The sequence below is a fragment of the Octodon degus genome, unplaced genomic scaffold (genome assembly GCF_000260255.1).
Source record: "Octodon degus isolate 3935 unplaced genomic scaffold, OctDeg1.0 scaffold00055, whole genome shotgun sequence".
Classification (NCBI taxonomy): domain Eukaryota; kingdom Metazoa; phylum Chordata; class Mammalia; order Rodentia; family Octodontidae; genus Octodon; species Octodon degus.
Window position 1 is genome coordinate 11,487,207 of NW_004524631.1, and position 24,316 is coordinate 11,511,522.

The 24,316-nt window shown below is 39.4% G+C and overlaps 1 protein-coding gene and 1 pseudogene across 6 annotated transcripts in view; one reads left to right on the forward strand and one right to left on the reverse strand.

Moving 5' to 3' along the window:
• Window positions 1-1,618: 1,618 nt before the first annotated feature.
• Window positions 1,619-7,678, reverse strand: LOC101591660 (annotated as a pseudogene).
• A 1,370-nt stretch (window positions 7,679-9,048) lies between these two features.
• Window positions 9,049-24,316, forward strand: part of Jade3 (jade family PHD finger 3) — a 199,777-nt gene continuing 184,509 nt past the window's right edge. The window contains exons 1-3 of one of the 6 annotated variants that reach the window (XM_023717849.1): window positions 9,065-9,086; window positions 12,922-12,999; window positions 18,205-18,296. The gene's annotated coding sequence lies outside the window, so the exon portion shown is untranslated. Of the gene's footprint in view, window positions 9,087-9,217; window positions 9,303-9,426; window positions 9,519-12,921; window positions 13,000-18,204; window positions 18,297-24,316 lie in introns of those variants that run through there. The other 5 variants (XM_023717848.1, XM_023717850.1, XM_023717851.1 and 2 more) reach the window with 5 other exon arrangements.

Consider the following 24,316-nt stretch of genomic DNA (forward strand, 5'->3'; position numbering starts at 1 on the left):
TTTTAATATATAAAACAAACATTAAGAAAACTATGCAAAGTTTTTTATAGACTCAAAAACACTAAGTCAAAATTGAATTCTGAATACAATTCAAATAATCCACAGTAAGGCAACAAAGGAAAACAGAGGAATGAGAAATATATTAAATGTTAGACTTAAGCCTTAAAGTATCCATAATTATGTTCAAGTCAAATGGTCTAAATAAACCAATTAAAAGGCAGAGATTCACAAAATAATTTTGTTTGTTTGCTTGCTTTTTTTGAGGCCAGATCTCACTATATAGTACAGGCTAGCTTGAATTCACTATACAGCCCAGGTTGGCCTCAAACTTGCAATTTGTACTGATCCTCCTAGCTCAACCTTTGAGTGCTGGGATTAGAGGTACGCTTTACCACACTCAACAAAAAATAGATTTTTAAAAACCCACTACATGGGGCCAGTGAGATAGCTCAGTGGACTAAGCACTTGCTTAGGCAAGTGGTCTAATCCCTGGTACTACATGCCATGTCAGCCCCACCCCCAGGTATGCTGAGCTGGTCACCAAGAATGGGCTTGTTGACACAGGCCTGTAATCTCAGTGTTGGGAAGGCTGAAAACAGGAGGATAAATACAAGTCCGAGTGCATAGTGAGACCCTGTACCAAATATATAAAGGGCTGGCAAGATAGCTCAGTAGACTAAGTGCCTGCTTTGGCAAGCACAGGGACCAGGGTTCAATCCCCGGTCCTGTATGCTACACTGGCCCTGCCCCCAAGACACGCTGAGCCAGTGACCAAGTCTGGGTGTGGTGGCACATTCCTGTTATCCCAGGGGGAGGCTGAAAACAGGAGGGTCACTATGAGTCCAAGCTGAGTAGAGACCCTCTACCAAACACATAAAATAAAATAATAATAATGCACAAATACGTAAAAATACCCTACATGGTATCTGTAAAGACTCTTTTTAAATATAATAACACAGGTAGGTAAAGAGTAAAAGTATAGAAAAAGATATAGTACACAACCATTACTTAATAAAAGCAGGAGTACCTATGTATTAATATCAGAAAAATTAGACTTCAAATTTTCAGAGACAAAGAGAGATATTATATAGTGATTAAAGGACAAATTCACCAAGAATGCATAGAAATCCAAAATGTGAATGTAGCAATAGATAAATCTTCAGCACCCTCTTCTAAGAAGTCTACTATACAGAAAATCTGCAAGATTGTGGAATCAACACTACAAAGCAACAGGACCTAATTCATAGGATGTTCTATTCAACAATAGCATAACTCACATTCTTTTCAGATAGTCATGAAACATTCACCAAGATAGTTCATATTCTGGGTTATAAAACAAACATCAATGAATGCAAAATAATTAAAATCACATAGAATATGTTCTCTGATCATAACAGAATCAAACTAGAAATACATAATAAAGTCAAAAAGGAAAAAAATCTCTAAACATTTGGAAGCCAGACAACAACGCACTTCTCATTAATATATAGGTTTAAAAAAAGTCTTGAGAGAAATTTTTTTCCTAGAAAAAAAGCACTTATTTGACTTTTAAACAATTAAAAAGCCTGTCTAAGCAAGCTCTTTGCTCAGGCCTGTATGTCCTGCTTAGCAACCTTATCTACCACAGTACCCAGGGGTTGCCCCGGAGGTACATACGCAGGGGCTTCTGGGCCACTCCCCTGCACAGCCAATGCTGATGCGGGTCTGCTATCTCCACAGCTGCTGCACTGGGCTCCAGGGAGTCCTGTTGCAGTCACACAGGTTCATTCTAGGTCAGGTCCCAAGGTCAAAGCTCTTGTTAATGGTCAGGGCCTGGCACAGCTTGAAGGGGCCACTGCAGAGCTTCCGGTCCTTGAGGCACTGCTGACAGTGCCCTTCCCGAGGGTGCTATGATACTGCCACATGGTCTCCAGGCATCCCAGAGGCTCTAGTGCTTGAAGCAGGACACAAGCCCTATCCCTTTGGCTAGAGACATTTATGAAGAAGTACATGCCATAGATGAGGTACACACATAGGATCCCAGGCTTCATGAACAAACTGTGATTGAGGGGAGGTTGCAGATCTGTCAGCCACCCCTCAAGTGTGCAGCTTCATTCTCCAGTCACAAGTATGCTTCAGTCTCTATCATGCAGAAATGGATCTCTGTGCCATCACCAAGTTGCAGGACAAGGACCTATCTCAGAAATGCCCAGATCAGGGAGACTGCTGGCTGGTCAAAAAACTCTGACCCCAACTGGCACAGTGGTCTTTTGGGTTCTCTGATAGAAATACATGCTGTGTTTGGAGCCCAGAGTTATGGGTGGTCCCAAGCAGGTTTCTTGGAAGAAGCCAGTCAGTCTGTGTCTCTTTGGATCTGCCACTGCTGTCTCTGTACCCCCACCCCCGCCCTACATCCTTTAGGAAAGCTTTCCAATGAACAAAAAAAGGCTCATTCCATTCAGTGGGAAGCCTGGCTCTGCCCTAGGAGGACAAGGTAGGGCCCATGCCAGCATCCCACCTCTCTAGACGTGTTGAGGGAAATTTTTACAAACACAATGAATTGAATGAAAAAATACAACATTAAATTTGTGGAATGTTCCTGTGCTAACAGAAGAATTTATAACACTAAATGCTTACATTAGACAAAGAGGAAACATCAGTCATAGAAGCTCCTAACTAGAAAAAGAAAAGCAAAATAGAGCACACAGAAGGAAGAAAATAAAGAGCAGATATCAATGAAACTGGGGCTGGATATGACTCAGCAGTACAGTGCCTGCCTGGCAAGCATAAGGTACTGAGTTCAATTCCTGGCACCAAAACAAAAAAAAAAAAAAAGAAAGAAAGTGAAATCCCTGAAACTGAAAATAGAAAAAACAATAGATTAAAATCAGTGAATCACAGAAAGCTGTTTCCCTGAAAAGAACAATACAACTGATAGACTTATAGCAAGATTGACAAAGATTAAAAAGAAAGAGAAGACATAAGTTCCTAACAGCATAAATGAAACAGGAAATTTAATCACAGATCCTGCAAACATTGAAGGGAAATTAAGGGGCTTCTATGAAGAACCCTATACATACAACTTAAGTGAAATGGGTTGATTTCATAAAGAGCACAGACTACCACAACTCAAGGAATATGCTATTTAAGATCTAAATAATCTAAAAATTGTTAAAGCAGGCTCAAAATTTAAAAGGCCTTAGAAAAAGAAAGCTTCAGATCCAAATATTTAAAGAATTAAATTGAATTTTATATAACCTACTCTAGAATATCAAAGAGGAAGGAACAGTCCTATGCTAGGGGTCCCCCAAGCCATTCCCAAGCTTGATGAATCACAAAAATTTGCAAGAAAATAGCATTATGGAATTCTGCAAACTATAAGAATAATTTTACAGTGGCTAAGGAGTCACAGAACATACCATATAGTCATACTTGTGGCTATGATTTACGATATACAGAGCAAAATCAGTAAAAAGGAAAAACAAACATGGGATAAATTCCACATAAAACAAGGTACAAACTTCCAGGAGTCCTCTATCAGCACTCTGTACTAGACAAATTGTGCTAATTCCTTCAGGAACAAGTAGTAGCAATGCATGTGAAATGTTGTGTACCAGGGAAGCTTCTTAGAAACTCACTTCCTAAGGCATTTATTGGGGATTGGTCACGTAGGTACCCTCTGCCTAATACTTATCAAAATATCAGAAGAAAAGCAGGTAGATGTTCAACATAAACCATATTGCTGTACAGTTATGTATAGTGAACAGCCTTATCAGTCCTGGAAATGGAGGGGACTCTCCCCAAATCAAAGTTCTAGATGCCATTCAAGGATCTGCCTTTCAAGCAAGCCTTTCAAAGCCTTATAGTCAAGCCTGCTACATGAAAGTATTTTTTGCATAGCTTGGAAATCAAGAGACTAGAGCTCTAGTCCCAGGATAAACCACATTTGTACAGATTACGTACACTGAGCCACTCTTATCAGTTCTGGAAATGGTGAGAACTCTCTTAAAACCCAAGTTCCCAGATTCCAAAGAGCTTGTTATCTTAGCTTTTTTTTTTTTTGCATAACTTCCCAAGTCACTTTATGAGGCCAGTGTTATCCTAATACCAAAGCCAGACAAGGAATACAGCAAAACACTCCAAAGTTACATACTTTAACTCTCATAAAATTTAACACGAAAAATCTGGAAGAAAATATTAGCAATATGGAATCAAACTAGGCATAAAAATAATTTTACCACGGGTAGAATAAGCTTTATTCCAGCTAGACAAGGTTGGTTGAAAAGTCAATATTCAGCCAGGCTGTAATCTCACCACGCTGGGAAGCTGAGGCAGGAGGAACACAAATTCGAGCCTGTCTATGCGACTTAGGGATTTATCAAGACCCTGTTTCAAAATAAAATACTGAAAATAGCTCAGTATGTAGCTCAGTGTGAAGACCTTGAGTTTAATCCCCAGTACCACACAAACACACCCCAAAAATCTCAATATTCAATACATGTAAACTATCATAGCCACAGACTAAACAAGTAAAATCATATAATTACATCACTTGATACAGAAAAACATTTGACAAAACTCAGCATTCATTCATGATTTTAAGAAAAAGCTCTCCAGAGGCCGGGGAGATGGCTCAGTGGAATAAGCGCTTCCCTGGCAAGCTCAAGGGCCTCAATTCAATCCCCAGTCACACACACACACACACACACACACACACACACACACACACACACACAGCTTTCCCTGCTGGCCAAATAGCTCACGGGATTGAAGTGCCTACAAGCAGGCTCAGGAGCCTTGGGCCTGCCCTGCTGGCCCTGCCCCCTGGGGCAGCTGAGACAGCCATTAAGACTAGGCCTGGTGGAGCCAGCCTATAATCCCAGCTCTTGGGAGGCTGTAAACACTACAAGTCTGACCTAGTAGTGAGACCCTGAACATCCTGTAGACCCTTCCCTAAAATAGAAAAAAAAAAAGGCTCTCATCACAATATGAATAGAGGGTTACCATCTCAACTCAATAAAAAGCATCTACAAAAACTTGCAGCTAACATATTTAGTGATCAAAGATGCGTTTTCCCCTTGGAAAGGAAGGACATCTACTTTTATTATTTTCAATCAATATAGTTTGGATATTTTAGTCAGGACAATAAGGCAGGAAAAAGAAATAGGCATGTGATTGGAAAGGAGGAAATAAAATGGTCCCCATGCACAGACATGATTTTCTATTTAGAAAATTCTACAGAACCTACCGAAGGACCCCTAAAATTAATTGAGTTCAGTAGGTCACAAGATACATGATTAACACAAAAATTAATTGCATTTTTATATACAGTGAACATGGAAGCAGAAATTTAAAACATGCCATTATAATTATGCTGACGAAAATGAAATACTAAAGTATACTTTTAACAAAAAAACCATGTACAGGATCTGTATGCTGAAAATTCCAAAATGCTGATTGAGAAGTGAAAGTTTTAAATAAATGGAAAGAAGGATATGTCATGTTCATGTATTAGGAGACAATTTCGCAAAAATGTTAATTTTCCCTCAGATTGATTTACAGATTTAATACAATTCCTCTTCCTCTTACGATTCCAGCAAGGTTGTTTTGCAGACACAGAATAAGCTAATTCCAAAATTTATATGGAAGGGCAATTTTTTTTTCAGAACCAGGGATTAAACTCAGATCCCTGCACTTGCCAGGCAAGTGCTTATTCCACTGAGCCATCTCCCCAGCCCCTAACTTATCTTAAATAGCTAAAACAATTCTGATGAAGAATAAAGCTGGAGAAATCACTGTGGCTTACAATATAGCTTATAGTATAGCTAGAGCAATCAAGATTGGTTTGCACAGAGGGATAGACACATAGATTAATAAAACAGAATAGAGCGCCCAGAAATATCCCCACACAAATTAGTCCAATATGAATAGGACCAAAAAGGGTTGTTTTTTTTTCCTTTTTTCTTTTTCTTTTTTGCAGAACCAGGGATTGAAGAACCAAACAGTTTTGACAAAGGTACACAAGCAATTCAATGGAAAAAAATTCATTTTATTTAAGCAATCAATGGCAAGAATATGAACCTCCATCTTAGGTTCATATGTTATACAAAATTTAATTCAAACTAAATCATGGGCTTAAATGTAAAATACAAACAAAAGGAAGTGAGAAAATGTGTTCAAGTGGGGCCTGGTGGCTCATGGCTGTAATTCCAAGGCTACAAGGGGCTGAAGCAGGAGAATCTCAAATTCAAGCTTAACCTGGGAATTTAGCAGTTTAGTAGGACTGTATCTCAAAAAAAAAAATGGGCTGAGGATATAACTCAGTGTAAAGGTCCTGGGTTCAATCCCTAGTGTTTAGTACTGCATAAATTTATAAGAAAGAGAAAGAAAGAAATAGAGAGATAAAAAAAGAAATAGAGACAGACAGAGACAGGGACAGAGAGACAAAGACACACACAGAGAATCCAGCACACAGGGCTAGTGGAGTATTTCTTAGACATGACACCAAAGTACAGTACATAAATGCAAATTTTGATAAGTTTGATGCCTTCAAAATTAATTTTTTCTTGCTTTTTTCTTTTTTTGCAGTACTGGGGATTGAACTAAGGGCCTTGCACTTGCCAGGCAGGCGCTTATTCTACTGAGCTATCTCCCCGGCCAAAATTTTTAAGTCTGTAAAATATCTTGTTATGGAAATAAAAAGACCAGCTGCAGATGGAAAAAACATTTTCAGGTCACATTTCTGACAGGATTTGTAATACGAACATACAGAGAATCCTCAAAATTTAACAATAAGAAGCCAGGTATAGTGGCAGATACCTGTAAGCTTAGGCAGGAGGATCTTAAATTCAGACCACCCTGAGCTACCCTGGACCACAAAGACACTGTCTCAAAACAAACAAACATACCAAGAAACAAGAAAGTAAGAAACAGTCCAATTGGGAAATTGACAAAAGACATTAACAGGCATTTAACCAAAGAGGCTATACAGACAGCAAAGATGTTTGCTATCATTTAACCATTAAGGAAAAGCAATTTAAAATGAGATATCACCATACATCCATCAGAATGGTAAAAAGCTATAGTGCCAATACCAATGGCTGACAAATATATGAAGAAACTGATCTCTTATATTTTGTTGGTGAGAATACAAAATTGTAAAGACAGTATGGGAAAGGTGACAGTTTCTTATAACACTATATACTTATCCAACTGAGATAACATTTATGCAGGTAAGAGCAATTGTACTCTTGAGCATTTTTCAGAGGAGAATGAAAACTTACATTTACACAAAAACTTCCACATGAATTTTCATATTAGTTTATCCTTAATAAGCAAAAATTGGAAATAAGCCAAATATCCTTCCATAGGTGAATAGTTAAATTGTGGTATGTGCATATCACAGAATACCACTCAGCAATAAAAAGGAATTAACTATCAATGCATACAATTAGGGTGAATTTCAAGGAAATTGTGCTACATGAAAATAGCGTATTTCAAAAGTATGATTCCATTTGTGTGATATTTTTTGGTTTGTTTTTTTTTTTTTTTTCAAGACAGGCTCTCACTCTGTAGTTCAGGCTGGCTTCAAATTTGCAGCCATCCTTCTGTCTGAGCCTCCAGAGTGCTGCTATTACAGGTGTGGGCTACCTGGCTTATGTGATATCCTTGAAATGACAAAATTATAGATGATGACCATGTTAGCAGCTGCCAGGAATTAGAGTACAGGAAGAAGGTGACTGTGACTCTAAAAGGTAGCAGGGGAATCTTTGTGATGGAGGAACACTTGACTATGGTGGAACTATACAGAATGATAGCCACAGATTCAGAAAATACAGCTTGTAAAATTGATGAAATCTGAATAAGCTATATGGAGAGTATCAATGTTAATATCTTAGTTTTGATATTGTACTGTAGTTATGCAAGATATTACCTTTGAGTGAAACTGGGTTCCCTTACACTGGACTCTTCTGTAATAATTTTTATAATTCTCTGTGAATCTGTAATTATTTCAGAGTAAATTAAACATAATTTAGTAACAGAAATGTGAAGGAGTAGGAATATTATAGAATTCATATTGTTTATTATGAAATAGAACTACATCTTTAAGATGAGAAATAGCCAATGAACAAAAAGCCTGTTTTTTGCTGTTTATCACAGAAATGTAAATGAAAATGACTATATGAGTTAATCATCATAACTGTATAAAGCACATTTCCATACCCAAAGAGAAAAGCGTTTGTTGGGAAGCCTCTATATCAATCAGAATTCAACCGAAATACCAGAACAAATAGTACATTCATTAATTCATTCATTCATTCAAAACTGCAAAATCTGGAGGAAGAGAAAAATCAGGAGGCTAGAACCAAAAAGCATAGGCCAAAACTATCATGAATCAGTCTCTCTCTCTCTTTCTCGCTCGCTTTCTGACACACACACACGTGCGCGCGCACACACACACGCGCGCGCGCGCGCGCGCGTGCCCGCTGCTGTCTCAGAAACCTCGGCTCAGCCTTAAAAGTTTTCCAATTGATTCAGTTATTCTCACTCAGATCACCCTGGATAATCTCCTTTACTTCAAACCGACTGATTAGGAGTTTTAATTATGTCACCAAAATCACTCCACAGCAACACTTATTATGATGTATTTGATTGAATAACTGGTAGATGTTGGCTAACCAAGTCGTCAGTTAAAAAGCCGCACAAATATCATAAACCGTTTGCGCTTGCAACTGGATAAAAGTTTTACCAAGAGCCACCTTGGATTTATTATCAAAGGTATTTCAAACACAAACGATGTAAATCACTAGTGTTCGCCGCGTTCATGTACAAGTCCCACTCACAGAACTTTAGAATTGAAAAACGGTCATGAAAGGCTTAGCTGTACTTCGACCGCTGAAGCGTCTCACCTCGCCGAGTGGGACGCCTAGCGGAGCTGCGGCTCCTGGAGAGGCAGCGCGCGGGGAGGAGGGGCGGAACCCACCTGGAGCACAAGCGCCACGGGTGCGGGAGCTCAGTGGGCGGAGCTTCAGAGCCCGTGGCTATTAGAGCCTGCGCCCAGCCCGCCAGAAGAGCGCGCGGCGGGCAGACGGCGGGGAGCCAGTCGGGTAAGGCGAGCGCGGCTGACTGGGGAAGGAGGGAGCGGTGGGGGAGGAAGGAAAGGGAAGAGGCGGAGCGTGGGAGCGCACAGTGTCAGGAATACAATAGTGCTCCGCGCCGCCTCAGCCGCCTCCGCTACCGCTGCTTCAGCGGCCGCCGCCGCCCAGCTGCCTGCCCGGGGCTGAGGCCTGACGGGCCGTACGAGCGAGGGCCGAGGGCGCGAGGTGAGGCGCGCGAGTGGGGGCGGGGGGCGGCCCGAGCGAATCCTGCGGCGGGGCGGAGAGGGCGGGGGAGAAGAGGAGATTTGGGGGCAGGTGCGAGCGAGAACGAAGAGAAAGCCGGTGGTGAGGGGGGCGGTTACCACCCCAGCGGGACTTGCCGGCACGTTGTCTGGGCCCCTGTGTGGAGCGGGGAGGGAGTCGGGATCTCGCTGCGCGAAGGTAGGAGCCAGAGGCCAGACGCAACGCGAGCGAGGTTGGGGGCGTCGCGCGCGTTGGGCAGCGGGAGTGGCGGCTTCGGGGAGTGGGAAGCGGGAGGCGCGGAGCGCGGTGTCCCGATCCGGCCTCGCCGTTTTCCAGATCGCTCCGGCTCCACATAGCGGTCGCCTCTGGCATCTCCAGAACCTTCTGACCAGATCGTGTGTGGGCTGAGGTAAAGTGCCTGATGGCCCTTCTACCGGCTTAGGCAGTGCCCGGCGGCTCGAGATGGGGGTGGGGGCAGACGCACGAGCTGGGCTGCAGCTCAGGCTGTTCGGGGAAGGAATTGAGCGCCATAACTGTTGCGGCGTTCCCTCCGGTGCCCCCTCTCGGCGCTCCCTTGGTCCCTGTCCTCAGGGTGGCGTCGGGGCCCGTGGGGCCTGACCTGTGGCGGGAGGGCTTGCTCTGTCGGCCTTCTGGGCTGGATGCTGCAGGGCGCCAGGGTGCGCCCTGGCTGTTCTGCGTTGCAGGGCGGGAAGAACCGAGTGCTGAGAGAGAGGGGTCCGGAGTTGCGGGAAGCGGCGAGACGCCCCGGGGAGCCAAGGTGCCAGCCGGGCGGGATCGCGGGCGCCCTACTGGCCGGCGAACTTTCCCTTCTCTTCCAGTCATTGTTGGAACGCAGAGAGCCCGAAGCCGTTGAGCGCTGGGCAGTCCACAGGGTGGGAAAATCGGTCTCGACAGCTTTGCAAGTTGTGGGGAAATTTTCCCACCGCCAGGCAAGGCAGAGTTAACTTTTCTTTTCACTAGCTCTCCAGTTCTTCTGGTTTCCAGTTCTGTGGGGTCCAATAGGTATATATTTTTCTAAACTTATAGTCGTTTTCTCCCACTTTTCATTGCAGAACCATTGCTTCGGCCAGGTGTGGCTTTAAATTGTATACAGGGCAGCCTGCATGTATTGTTTGTGAGGAGAAATGGGGGGCCAGGATCTTGAGTGAGTTACCTTAATGTGGTCTGTGGAGGCATGCTTGAAAGGTTATATCGCTGTGCAGCCTTGGTACGTATGTAGCTCCTAGGCTTTTGGTGAGAAATTTGGCCACTCCTTTGGCTTCTGACTTGCAAGGAAATCCACAGCCTTCGATGTATGTGCACGAGGGCTCGCCTGGGATGCCTTTATCTGCGAAGCTGAGGACCAAATCCTGGTCCCCACCCCCTCCAAGGTCTGATTGTATAAAAAATCAAAACTGTGTTGACAGTGCTTCGAATGGCCTGGAGGGAAAGGCGACCTCATTCCTTGTATTCAGTCTAGTAAAGATAACTGCTGTTCTCTAATCTCAGAAAGGAATGAAACAAAATTTAGGTAAAAACTGGTTGCACAACGTTGTTACTTAGATTAAGCAAAACTAGAATCTATTTTCCTAGAGTAGGTCTCTTTAAAATACCTTCCTTTGATCACATCTTGTCAGCCTGGGATTTGGAGTTATGTAGGTGGGGAATAGAGAAGAGTGGGCCTGGAAAAAACCCCCACTGTATTTTTATTTAGTTTAATATTTTTATAACATCTGTAGATAATAGAAATGTGGATCTCACCCTTCATATCCCTTCAGTAGTGTAGTTCTGCTTTTATACCATCATGAGTTTAATAGATAAGTGAAACGATTTTCTCTTTTGTGTTTAGTATTTTACCTCATATCATTTTTTCTTTCTTGTTTAAAATTCTTTTTAAATCTTTATTTGGTACAGGGTCTCACTATGGAGCTCGGACTCGTAGTGTCCTCCTGTCTCAGCCTCCCCAGCACTGGGATTACAGGCCTGTGCCACCGCGCCCAGCTTAAGTGGCTGGCACGGCATGCAATATTATGAATTGAACCCAGGTCCTTGCGTGTGCCAAGTAGCCACTTAGACTGCCAGCTATCTCCCCAGCCCCTTTTCTTTCATTTAAAGTGAACTCCAAATACTTCAACTCCAAAAGGATAATACTCTTTCTTCAAAGATTACTTGAGAACTTTGGAAAGTGTTTTTCACTGTCTAGTGTATGTATTTGGTACAGGGTGTCACTATGCAGCTTGGACTCAGTGATCCTCCTGTTTTCAGCCTCCACAGCACTGGAATTACAGTGGTATGCCACCACCTGGCTTTGCCTAGTGTATATTAAGCTTTCAATAATGTTAGCTACCATCTTACTACCTTTTCTCCCCCAGTTCCACTCTTCTCTATACTTTTGTTTGCTAGAGAAGGGCTCAGCCCAGTACTGTTTTCTTGAAACATTTTAGTTCTTTGCATGTTCTGGTTCTCTAATACTCAGTATTCTGATTCTAGAATTCATAATCGTCTCCCACCTTCTTTAGGCCACATTGCTAGATTTTCAGTGTGGTGTGAATCTTGGTTGCAAGTATGGCAAAAGTGAAGAAAGGCTTCCCACTCTTTGAAGTGTTTGTTTCTGATCTGCTGGGAGCCAGGAGTCTCCCTCAGGGCACTTTTGACCCACCCTTCTGGCTAGTAGAGGAGGTTCCTAGGGCTGGAGAAAGTGATAGTGCTGGGCATTTAGCATAGCTGCAATGTGTGAATTGGTAAAAATTAAAAAACAAAGAATGTTGAAGGTTTGTATGTTTAGTATGCTCTCTGATAATTTTTAATTATTAAGATAAATATTAAATACTTATTTAAGTATTCATTTAATATTTCTTGTGTTCCACCAACTGTAACTATCCATTTCTCCTCTAAACTACAAAAAAACATCTCTTTTTTACTTTGAGCTCTGGCGGGAACTAAACAAATATTTTGGAAGTTAGGAGGAGCAGGAAGCATTAAGCATCAGGTGTTTGTGAAGACATGACACTACAGAGGTTCCTTAGAAACCTTGATCAGGTGGGGGCACAGAAAGCCAGGCTAAAATTGAGGTTGAATATTTCCGTGGAACGTAGTGTACTTACTTCCTCAAGTAGCTTATACAGAATAGAGGCTGAGGAAGATAGCTGTTATGTGCTAGTTCACATTAAGAAATTAGCACAGAAAATAATTTATATAGGCCCTTTGCTTGCTTCACTTTATTCATAAGCAGAGCATATTCACTGATACTCATCTGCCATTGTCCTAACAAGTGTGTGTGGTGTTGGGGATTGAACACAGGATTTTGTCTATATGCTAGGCAGGCATTCTACTGCTTGAGCTACATCCAGCTTTAGTACTCTCCTGAAATAGAGATAGTTGAGTAGCTTGAAAGTTTGTTATTCCAGTTACAGTGACTGGGAAAGCTGAACCATTCGGGTTTGTGGGGTGGAAAGTATCTTGGATAAGTGGTTAGAAGTAATTAATAAGAGTGTACTAGCAAGTAATCATTACAGAACAAGTAACTACTGCTTTCTGTTTTGTGGAATCTTTGTGACTCTCCCATGTTAGTTTTGACTCTTCCCTGTGTGTCTTTCCATAGATAGTAGCATTGATGTTCTTCAACTATTAGACCTGCCTCTGTGCCTCTGTTGGAAGAGAACAAGGAAGAAAGATCTTGGTAAAAACCTACTTGATCCTATAACTAAGCTTGGAAAAAGGAAGGTAAAAACTCAGGGCTGTCTAACTAAGCATGAAGGTAGGCTAGCAGACCGGGGAATATCTTAGGGGGTCCTGGTATACCCTGAAGCAAGTAAGGGGACTAGTGTAGGGAAATGGTACTGGAGTTTTGCCCAATAGAAATCTGCTGGGAAACTTATTAGTATTATGCTTTTGTTATATTTTAAAAACTTTAATTTTGATAAAAATGATTATAAAAATGTTGCAAGATTAGTATAAAAAACTCACTGTATTCCCTTTACCCAGGGTCACCAATTATCAGCAGTTTGCTTTCGTTTGCTTTATCATTTGTTCTTTCTGTTTCTTTTCCCAAATCATTTGAGAATAACATTGAGAGATTGGTGTTTGTCGAGGCCATCCCATCAGAATTGTCTCAGATGCAGCCATTAGATATAGCAGAACATTGGTGTTGAGGCAGGGCCCCAGAAATAAAGGCTACCAACAGCTACAAAGCACAAATTTGTAAATCATGTGGAATGGAATTCTTTAGTGCTAGATATAGAAATCATTATCAGTTGTACAAGTGCTTAAGGATACCCTCATATTTTCTACCATTCTTGTTGAATTTGTTGTAACTATGCTAAATTTTAATACTTGTATGAAAACTCACTGCCCAACTTTGAGGCCATAATATATTCTCCAATATTATTTAAATCATTTGGCAAATATGTATTTAGTACCTTCTGTTCGATGGGAGTATAAGAGATGAAAGAATCGAGTTGTGGTGGCTTGTGCCTGTAATCCCAGAAGGAGACTCTGACAGCAGGATCACAAATTCAGGGCTAGTCTGTGCAATTTTTAAAATTTATATATTTGTGTGGTACTGGGAATTGAACTCAGGACCTTGCACTTGCCAAGCAGGGGCTTATGCCATTGAGCTATATCTCTAGCCCTAGCCTGGGCAATTTAGAGCCTAAAAATAAAAAGGGTGGAGGTGTGGCTCAGTAGTAGTACAGTGCCCATAGGGTCAATCCCCAGTACAAATAAATAGTAAATGAGCGTGGAAAGAAAGTGAAGAATCATCTCACAGTTAGTGGGAAGAATGTTCTGCTAAAAGGGTTTGCCAGGGTGAAGTATTTTGCCAAGAATATGCCTTGATAGCAGTCACTCTCCACTCTTAGATCTATTTGGGTTTTTTAACCGAGTCCTGTATGACTGGGGAAAACCCATTCATTCCAAAGTCTTGTACTGGTTACTGGTTCCATTACTACCACTTAGTGGATGTTTAGTTTAAAACCATTTTGTGTGCTCTATGGAAGCCTTAGGCAGAGTTTAATTTGTAATTGTTGGGAAATAACTGCAGAAATTTTAGCAGCTTTTGAGTTGATTCGCACCACTGCACCACAACTCAATATGAGAAAACTATTTAACTTATTTATTATCTTGTGAAAAGTATACATTTGAAATTTTTGTTCATACTGTATTCATCGAGTATGATGAAAAGCAGTAGATATATATTCTTTTATGTTAAATTATGATTGCCATTATTAATCGGCAAAATGTGGAGTGTATGTTCTTTTCACAGTAATGTATGCCTTTTGCAACTTCACTTGGTTATTTTATTGTAAATGAGTAAAAATCTTAATTTAAGAGATTGTATGTAATATTTATTTCATTAATTTCTTTCCTTATTTATGTAAATTGCAAAAGATTTCATGATTTCTTTACAGAAATCTATCTTGATGCTGTGGAAATAGTTTGACAGATATCTGAGTTTTCTTAGAATATATAATGGTTGTAGCCCATCCACCTTTAGGGGACAAAAAGACCATATTGCAATCAGACTTACATGTGGCATGTTTTGCCAATGCCAACCTTATAAACTGGCAAAAAAAGTTTTGTTTGCTGATTCCACCAGGACTACTATGACATACTCTTGAGTATAAAGACATGTAGCAGTAAATACTAGGGGGACAGTCTCACAGTGCTTTGAGAAGGGCCCAAACTTGCCTTTATCTTCCTCAGCCAAATAAGTATTTTATTAGTGCTTGAGAGAATTTGAATGTAGGATGGGTTCAACTGCACAAAAGGAAAATATTTTTTACCACTTTTTTATAGCAATAAAGTGAAGAGACCACCTCTTAGTGCTGAAGAGTACACGAATATGCTAAAACTTACACTATTTTTTTTCCAAGTAGAAAGGCAGGAAGGTCTCTAGCTTTCCTGGACAGCAGATGAATGAGCAGTAGCTTAGTTTGTAGGTACAGTTGGGGCACTATGTATGTACTCTGGACTACTTTGACAGAAGTAGGTTTTGAATGTAACAAGATAAGTCAACTTGAGTTGTAATATATTTGAGGAATCAGTTCACTACAAATTGTGACTGTAAACATTGTACTGTAAATGTTTTGTAGTTTTTCCCCAATAAAATTTTGGGAAGAAAAAAATTAAAATTAAAATTAAAAATAAAAGGGTTTACCAGGGTGATAGGAATAGCACCAGGCTATTTAAAGATCTGAAGTATAGATATCTGAGAGTCATTTTGATGGACATAAATGGAAAAAAATCCATCTTTTCTGAGGCATGCTGGTCTTAACCAACAAGATTCACAAGTTAAGAAAGTCTTTTGTGTCTTACATCCTTCACAGGTTGTGGCACCAGGCCAATTTGGATTCACATTTTGTCTGCAACCCTTGATCTTGTCAAGTTTATTAAGTTCTCTGTGTTTCAGTTTCTTCTGTCAAATCACATTTCTTGGGATGGTACTGAGAATTAGATGAGGTAATAGTTGCTCTATAAGCATTAATTTCATCCACTTCTTAGGAAACTGCAGTATATGGGGAAATAGCAGAAGTATTAGGTATCAAGGTGGGATTCAAAGGAGTATTTCTGTTTTTCAGCAAATAATTGTATAAGTGAAGTGTGAGGTTTAGAAAGGTGAAGCAAAGATAACTTGCCCAGGGTCACATAGCAGAAAAGAGGTAGAATTCCTCTTGTGAGAGATATCAGCAAAGTGCCCTTGGAGCTTCAAGAATGAGCAGAAATAAGCAAGCTAAAAAGTAAAGAAAAATAGATTACCAGGCAGAGGGAACAGCAGGTGTTAGGACACAGAAGTGGAAGAGAGCATGAAAAGGATCCACAGAGGTTTGGCTAGGATCTGGGGAAAGAGAGATGAGGTAGACAGAAGATGATTGACAGGGCCTTATGGGACCTCATTAAGCAGTTTGTGATCTATTCCAAGGACAATAGGAGGTTGCTAAAAGATGTTTTTTACTTTCTTGAAGCACGTAGTAGGTGTTTGTGTGTGTGTGTGTGTGTGTGTGTGTATGAGTGTGCATGTGTGTAAGTGCCTGCGTGTTTAACTCTGAAAAGCTTCTAATAAAGTCTAAACAAAAATGATTTAAGAAAGTTATTCAATGTTTCATCTTTTTATTTCAGTGTCCCATCTTGTGATCCAATACAGGCAGTGCCTTTGGCTCGAATGTGTAGGTTTTAAGCAGTTTTTACTGTCATGGACATAGCTAAAACTAGTTGTTGGATACCAGAAGAAGCCAATTCTTCAGAATGCTGCTAGAAGGAGGTTTAAAGGGTTCATATTTGCCTGATAATTTTCACACTGAGTTAAAGGAGCTCTTTTAGCTTTCATTAAGATCTTGCAAAGGAGTAAAAAAGAATTGGAATTGGGAGAAAAAGCAATCCCTGGAAACATAGGTTGTTCTTCAGTGCTAGAAACAGAACTGTCGAATATGTCTTGTTTAAATATATGATAAAGATACTTCAGTGATTAAATGGAAATTTATCTTTTTTGTTGTGTGTATGTGTGCATGCATACACCTGCACACCGTCTGTGTTAGCAGACAGCACATTTGTGAGAATCTGGAAAGATAAGAACTTTTCAATACTTATTTTTATTCAGGTACTAGAGGTTTTCATGTTTGAAAATCTGCACATAAAAAAAGTTATGTATGGAGTAAACTTCACAGAAGGAAAATCAGTATTCTTTTCCTCTTGCCATATGCACAGGGCCACAAACATTTACTTTTAAGTAGATTGTGTTAATTAGCTTTTTGGTTAGTTGATATATGTATGATCTAGGATGGGCTAATTTATATATCTAGTAGTTGGCAGGCTGTTTGGTCTAGGTAGGAAGCCCTAAACTTAGTTGGCTTGTCTCCACTCCACATGATTTCTCCTTCAGCTGACTTGTTAACATGGTGTTCACGAAGTCTCAAGGAGAGTAGCAAGTGAGCAAAAGCACCAGTGTACAAGAACTTTTCAGGTGTCTTTTTCTTTTCCTGTATTTAGGACAGGGTCTGCAGGGTGTCCCTGTGTGGATTGGACTCATAGTGATTCTGTTTTCATCTTCCCAAATGCTGGGATTACAGGCACGTACCACCACGCCCAGTCTTGCCCATCTCAGTGCGCCCCGGGGGTGGGGCCGGCATGGCAAGCTGGGGATCAAACCCCTGCCGCTGCACTCTGCCCAAACAGGCGCTTTAGTCTGCTGAGCTATCAGGCCGTCCCTTCAAGTATCTTCTTTTGCACTTGCACATTTGATATTGTTCCATCAGCTAAACCACACAAGTACTTCCATGATCTAGCCAGAACTCATTGTGGGAGTGGACCATTTAATGATGTGGATGCAAGGAGATGCAAAAAAATTGGGGGACATTATTGCAGTACTACATAATAATTAGTAATGAATATTAGCTTTTTTAATAAATTGTTAACATTAAGCACTCGTTGCTGAATGGAATATATTCTTGTGATTAAGTGATATTAAATTAATATACCACGAATAGTATCTTCTTTTGTATTGGAGGTAAACAGTGCTTTTTAGGAAGAAACCAAAGGGAAACAGTGTAGTTTGGAGACAGTGTAGTAGGTATTCTCAAGAAGTTCAACAGCTCACTGATCTTGTGTAGCTATTATCAAAGAAGCCCCTGGGTTTCCTCATTCTTTCTTCAGACGTTAGAAAACCCTAGTGTACTAGACTGTATGTTAAGTTTTGTAGTTAAGCAAAAAGACTTACTTGGGGATCTACTATCACCTGCAAGATCAAAGGTTTGCAACCCCCTCTTGGAACCTTTATGTGTTTTATAATTTTTATCTGAGGAAAAAATTATTTGGGTATTACAAAAAGCTCATAAGAGTCTCTGTAGATGTTTTGTTTCACTGAGATTTAAAAGTCTACTTGTGGTTGCAGCGAAGAATCCAGCATTGTACTATGAAGTGAGTGACCAGGAGCCACCAATTTGGAGCACCAGCTTTTGACCTTTGCTCAGGAAGATATCAGAGGTAACATTCTTCACATAACTAACATAGACTTTACAACAGCTTAAGAATTGAAATGTATTACATAAAAATGTAATTGAACCCTATAAAGCACAGGTGAGAAACTCAGTGTAAGACTTATTTTATACATCTTTGAGGTATATAATCCTCCAGGAAATTACTTGGTGATGATATCTCAGGTTTTCTTCTCTACTCCTAGAATAAAAGTTAAAAATAAAAAATTCCTGACCTTTTAAAAGTCAGTGACTTGGAAAGAGCTATCAGAATTATGAACACATATAATTTGACTCATCAAACACTTCCAGGAATTTATTCAGTAAATAACCTGCATGTTAATTAGGTATCATTTACAATAGCAGAAGATTAATAGTATCTTAAGTGTCAATCTAGACTTGGTAGACAATGAAATGTTACCTTAATAATATGTGATCTCTAGCATGCACAGAGGGGCCAAAAAGCATGAAATAGACTAATGTGTATTGTGTGCTACTATTTATGAAAAATAGTGAATGAGGCCAATAATATATGTATGGTTTACATAGTCAAAAATATTTGCAGAAAGATATTCAAGACACTGGTAGTTTGGGGGCTTACATGCCTGGGGATAGAGGATAGAAGGGAGACTTTTAATTGTATAAATGATTATGTGTACCATTTGAATTTTAAGTTATATGAATGTATTTCTCTATTTTAAAAAATAAATGTTTATTTAAAAGAGAAGATATATGGTGGTAGTGATGTGAACCTTCATGGGCTCCTTCCCCAGTTAATTTTGTCTAAGTTATTCCATTCAGGAAAATAGCCAATCAGTTTTTTTGCTTAGAAATGCCTTATGGTGGTACACTTCTAATTTCTGTTTTTGGTGGTGCTAGGGATTGAGCCTGCCTTGTGCTAAGTATGTTCTGCCACTAAACTCTGAATTTTTTTAACCATAATCTTGCCTTTCCAAGAATGCCTTATGTGTGGAATCAGAGTTTGTAGGGGTTTTTTAGTGTGATTTCCTTGATTCATCTGTATTATATGAACTAATAGTTTGGCCTTTATAACTGACATTCCATTACATGGTATACTTTGTTCATTCACCTGTTGAAAGACACCTTGGTTGTTCCCAGGTTTTTTTGGACAATTATGAATAAAGTTTTAGGGACGGGGTTGTAGCTCAGTGGCGTAAGAGCCTGCCTGGCAAACACTGGGTCTTGAGTTCAATCCCTGGTACCGCCAAAAATAAATTAAAAAATAAACAAATGAATAAAGTTGTAAACATTAGCATATAGCTCTCTGTGTAGACGTATGTTTTCATTTCATTTGCATAATACCTAGAATTAGGGTTGTTGGGTCTTTTTGTAGCAGAAATTGCAAAATTGTCTTACAGAGTGACTCCATTATTTTGCATTCTCACCAGCCCTGAATTTGATATATGTGTTGAGGTTCATTTTCCTGTATGAATGTTCAGTTGTCCCACCACCATTTGTTGAAAAGAATATCCTTTTCCTAGGAATTGCTTTTGCACCTGTACATCTAATTCTGGGCTTGTACATCTAATTCTTAATCTGAGAGCTTGTCATTTTTCCATTTACATCCCTTTCTTCCTTTTTTTTGTTTTTTAGTTTTAGTGCTGGGGATGGAACACAGGGCCTTGTGTATCCTAAGCAAGTGTTGTACAACTGAGCTACACTCCCAGGCCTAACCCACACTAACTTGATTACTATGACTTTATAATAAATCCTGAAATCAGGTAATAAGAGTATCCTGGGTTTTTTCCCTCAGAATTATAGCAATGAGAGTGGAGCACTTAACTAGTCTGATTGTGGGAAACATTCCATCTCTCGTCATTAAGTATAATGTTAACTATAGGGTTTGGGATTTGTTTGTTGGTTTGTTTGTTATATACCCTATCATGCAGCAAGCAGTTAATCTAGCAGTCTTGAAGATGCTATTTTTAGAAGACCTGCTTGCAAGATTGGCCTATGGCTAATGTATGGGAAGTTGGCTTTTCAAGCATTTTTTAAAATAAAAGATTATATTCTGCCTTTATTTTTTAGTACTCTTTATTTTTTATTTCTAGTTTCCTTTAACATTTCTTTTAGGGCAAGTCTGATGCCAGTAAATACTGTTTTTACTTACTTGAGAAAGGTTTCATATTCCTCCAATTTTAAAGGGCATTTTGTAATTGTTTCTGATAATACAGTGTATAGTGTAACTTTCTTTTTTTTAAATTATTTTTTAAAGGTTTTATTTTATTATTTATTTGTGTGTGTGTGTGTGTGTGGCCAGCTCAGCCCACCAGGGGGCGGGGCTGGCTGGCATGTGGTGCTGGGGGATTGAACCGTGGTCCCTGTGCTTTGCTAAGCTTGTTCTAAGTAGGTGCTTTAGACCACTGAGCCATCTCACCAGCCCCAGTGTAGCTTTCTTTATAGCTAATCTATCTTTTTCTCTTCTCTGGCTGCCTTCAGGATTTTCTTTTTCTCTTTGATTTTTCAGCAGTTTGAGTGGTATAAGCTAGGTGTGGCTTTAAAATTTTTTTCTGGGCTGGGGAGATAGTTCAGCAATCTAAGCACCTGCCTGGCAAGCCCAAGGACTCAAGTTGGATCCCTGGTACCACTTGCTGTGCCGGCCCCAGAACCAGGCATGATGGTGCACACCTGTCATCCCAGCGCTGGGGAGGCTAAGATAGGAGGATCATTATGAGTCTGAACTGTGAGACCCTGTATCAAATAAATAAATAAATAAATAAATACTTTTTAATATTTATCCTGCTTGATATTCTCTGAAGTTCTTATATCTATTAGTGGTTGTCTGTTACTTAATTTTTCAAAGTTCTCAGCCATTTTCTCAAATAACTCTTCTGTCCCATTCTTTTCCCTTTTTCTAAGATTCCAGTTAGAAGTTTAATACTGTTGGCTGTTGCCTCATAGTTCTTAAATACCATATGATTTTTTTTCCTCTTTAATCTCTTCGTTTTAATTTTGATTGATTAGTTCAAAAAGTATGATTTTTGAGCTCACTGATTTCTTTCTTGCCCACACTGAGTGTACTGTCAACCCCATTATGGGTTTTTTGTTTATTTGTTTATATTTTTACTGCGTTTCTTTATTTCTAGTATTTCCATTTGATTATTTCTTACAGGTTCCATTTCTTTGCTGAAGTTGTCTGTCTGCTTTTTCATATTACCTGCTTCTCCACTGCAGTCTTTAATGTATGAATCACAGTTCTTATTTCATTTATGATAGTTCTAGTGTTTGTGTTTTACTGGGTTTGGATCTGATGATTGTCCCTTGGAGTATTTTCTTGCATTTTGTTGTGACTCATAATAAGCCTGCTGACAGATAAACATGGACTAGAGATACTGAGAAAAATGCTTGATATGTTTGGAGAAGAACATAAGCTCCTTTTTGCTAGGCATTTAGTGTGGATATTTGTGTTAATCTAGTCAGGGGTTAGCCTGTACGTGTTGTTTGGTTTTGCTGTGAACATAAGAGATTGCCTGTTCCTCTAGTGATTGACTTCATTTTGACTTTTGCTTGGTTTTAGGTATTTTCCTTTGTGTTGCATCACAAGAGTTGTCTTTTACAGCTCTCCCAGTTGTATTTGACTGTTGTTAACCATATAACTGGTTTTCTAGGTGGTGGTTGGTGGGGAAAGAGGGAGCTTTATGGTGATCTGATTAAGCCTCAGATTCAGCAGATGCTGAGTGTGTCCCAGATGGCTCCTCTGTGGGTTAATACCCTCTGCCATTTCTTTCTCCAGCTGTATGGGTATCCACCAGTGTTCTCAATCCATGGCTTTTAAGTCCTTTCTCCTAAAGATTATGCCTTTTGTTCTCTGTACTGACTATAAAAGAAAGGGGGTCTAGTCTGAGTTTCACAGTGATTGTTGTTTTCCTCAGAAAGCCACCACCATCATGGGGAGATTTTGCTGAGGCTTTGTATGGTCCTCACTCAGAGTCAGGATTGCTATAGGAAAAGCTTCTAAGAGGACCAGGTGAAAATTTCCGTATATGGACCCAAGGAACTTCACTGTTTGTCCTCTAGTAATTTGTCAGAATATCTAGCTTTATCTTCCAACCGGTTTATATGCTCAAACCCGTGTCTCCCTTCAGTTTCCAATTTCTCCAGATAACAGGATAGTGGTTTGTCCTCACCTCTGTTCTTGGATAGATTCAAGTAAAATAGTTACCTTTTGGTTTTTCTAGCTTCCAGAGTGAAAATGATGACTGCAATGCTTATGTGTCCAAGCTAAAACCTGAGTCATAAAGTAAGTTTTAATCTCCATAGCTGTCCAATGCAGTACATGACACAAAATCAATACAGATTATTTTTCTCCTATATTTCTCTTTTTTACATTCTTAAATTTTGTATTTTTTTCCAATTAGGGATCCAGGAGTATTTGATTCTGGTTTTAGTTCTATTTAAACCTCTACACCATCAGCAGTGTGTAATATTTGGCTATCTTCCAAAATTTTATGTATGCCTTTGTAATTTTTGACCACATCATTAACACTTAATAATTGCCTCACTCAAAATTAGATCACGATTTAATCTATCTAGAGTATAGGTTTTGTTAGTGATTATGTGTTTGTAATAGTTTCCCCGTTGCCAGGTGCAAGTCAGTTGCGCAGACATTGGTTGAGTACCCCCTGCCATATGGGCAAGACACTAGGTTTTGAGTAGAATACAAGGTTGGTCTGGTAAATGAAGTAACTATTCTCTAAGGACAGTGGAAAGAAGGTTATTGCAATTTCTAAAAATCTCCATTTCAATCTAGAAAGACTTTTTAAGTTATTTTAAAAATTCTGTTTTAAATTATAATAGTGATACATGAATGTATTTTAGTAAAAATTGAAAAATTATAAAGGGAAGAAATTGTTCAAAAGGAAAAGGGAACTAGGATAGATGAAAGGGACAGTAGGGAAAAGGAGAAAAATACAAATCAGTTATACTATTAATATCTTTTAATCCAATAAAAGATCTGTGCTCATATTAATTGGAGAAATTTTTATGCCCATATCTTCCCTGAACAGCTAAAGATAACATGTAGTTATTAGCTATTGTTATTCTATTATTTTGTTCAGAAATTTCATTTTATTTCTTTGCATAAAAAAGAAAAGAAAAATTATACAAAGAGCTATAGTTGTTGACATCCTTATTCTTTTACAGTCCTCCTTTCTGGGGTTAATTTTGATTATTTTTATTACAATTCGGATTGCTCTGTGATATATAGTGCCATCCAAGAATTTAATGAAAATTGCTTCTCAGCCTTTTGGCTAAGATCAGGTGTAACTTAATGTGATACTTTCATTTTTAAAGGAATAAGTACCTAAATGTATTTAGCTCTTTTATTGTTGGGATTGAATGCAGGGCTTTCACACTGAGCCACATACCTTTTTTATTTTTTAAATATGAGACAAGATTTCACTAAATTGCTAAATTATCTAGACTAAGTTTAAATTTGCAATCCTGCTTCAGCCTACAGGGTAGCTGGGATTACAGACAAATGCCAACACACCAAACTATTTAACTTTTAAGAAATGTTAGTGATAACTGCTGTCATTCATTTTGGTTTGTTGTGTGCTTTGATAATGCTGCTTGGTTTCATATTATAATGTAACTATTTTAATTATTAAGTCCTGTTGTTAGTGGTAGGTATAAATGTTACAGGAAATGTGTATAGTAAATAGGTACAGAATTAATACTGGCTAAAAAGATGGGCTGTTGACTTTTTTTAAAAAAATACAATAAAATGTAAGTTTTTGGCTATATATGGGGTCTTTGGATTTTAATTCATTTAAAAATCAGTGTAACCACCACTAACAGTTAAGGTATGGAAGAAGTACCCACCAAAACAACTCCTTTGTGCTAGCTTTTTAGGCACAAACTCTCCCTGCTTCAACCCCTAGCAGTCACTAATTTTTTGCTCCATCACTATAGTTTTTTCATTTTAAGAATGAGAGCTCTTGGGGCTGGTGAGATGGCTCAGTGGTCTAAAGCGCCTACTTAGAACAAGCTTAGCAAAGCACAGGGACC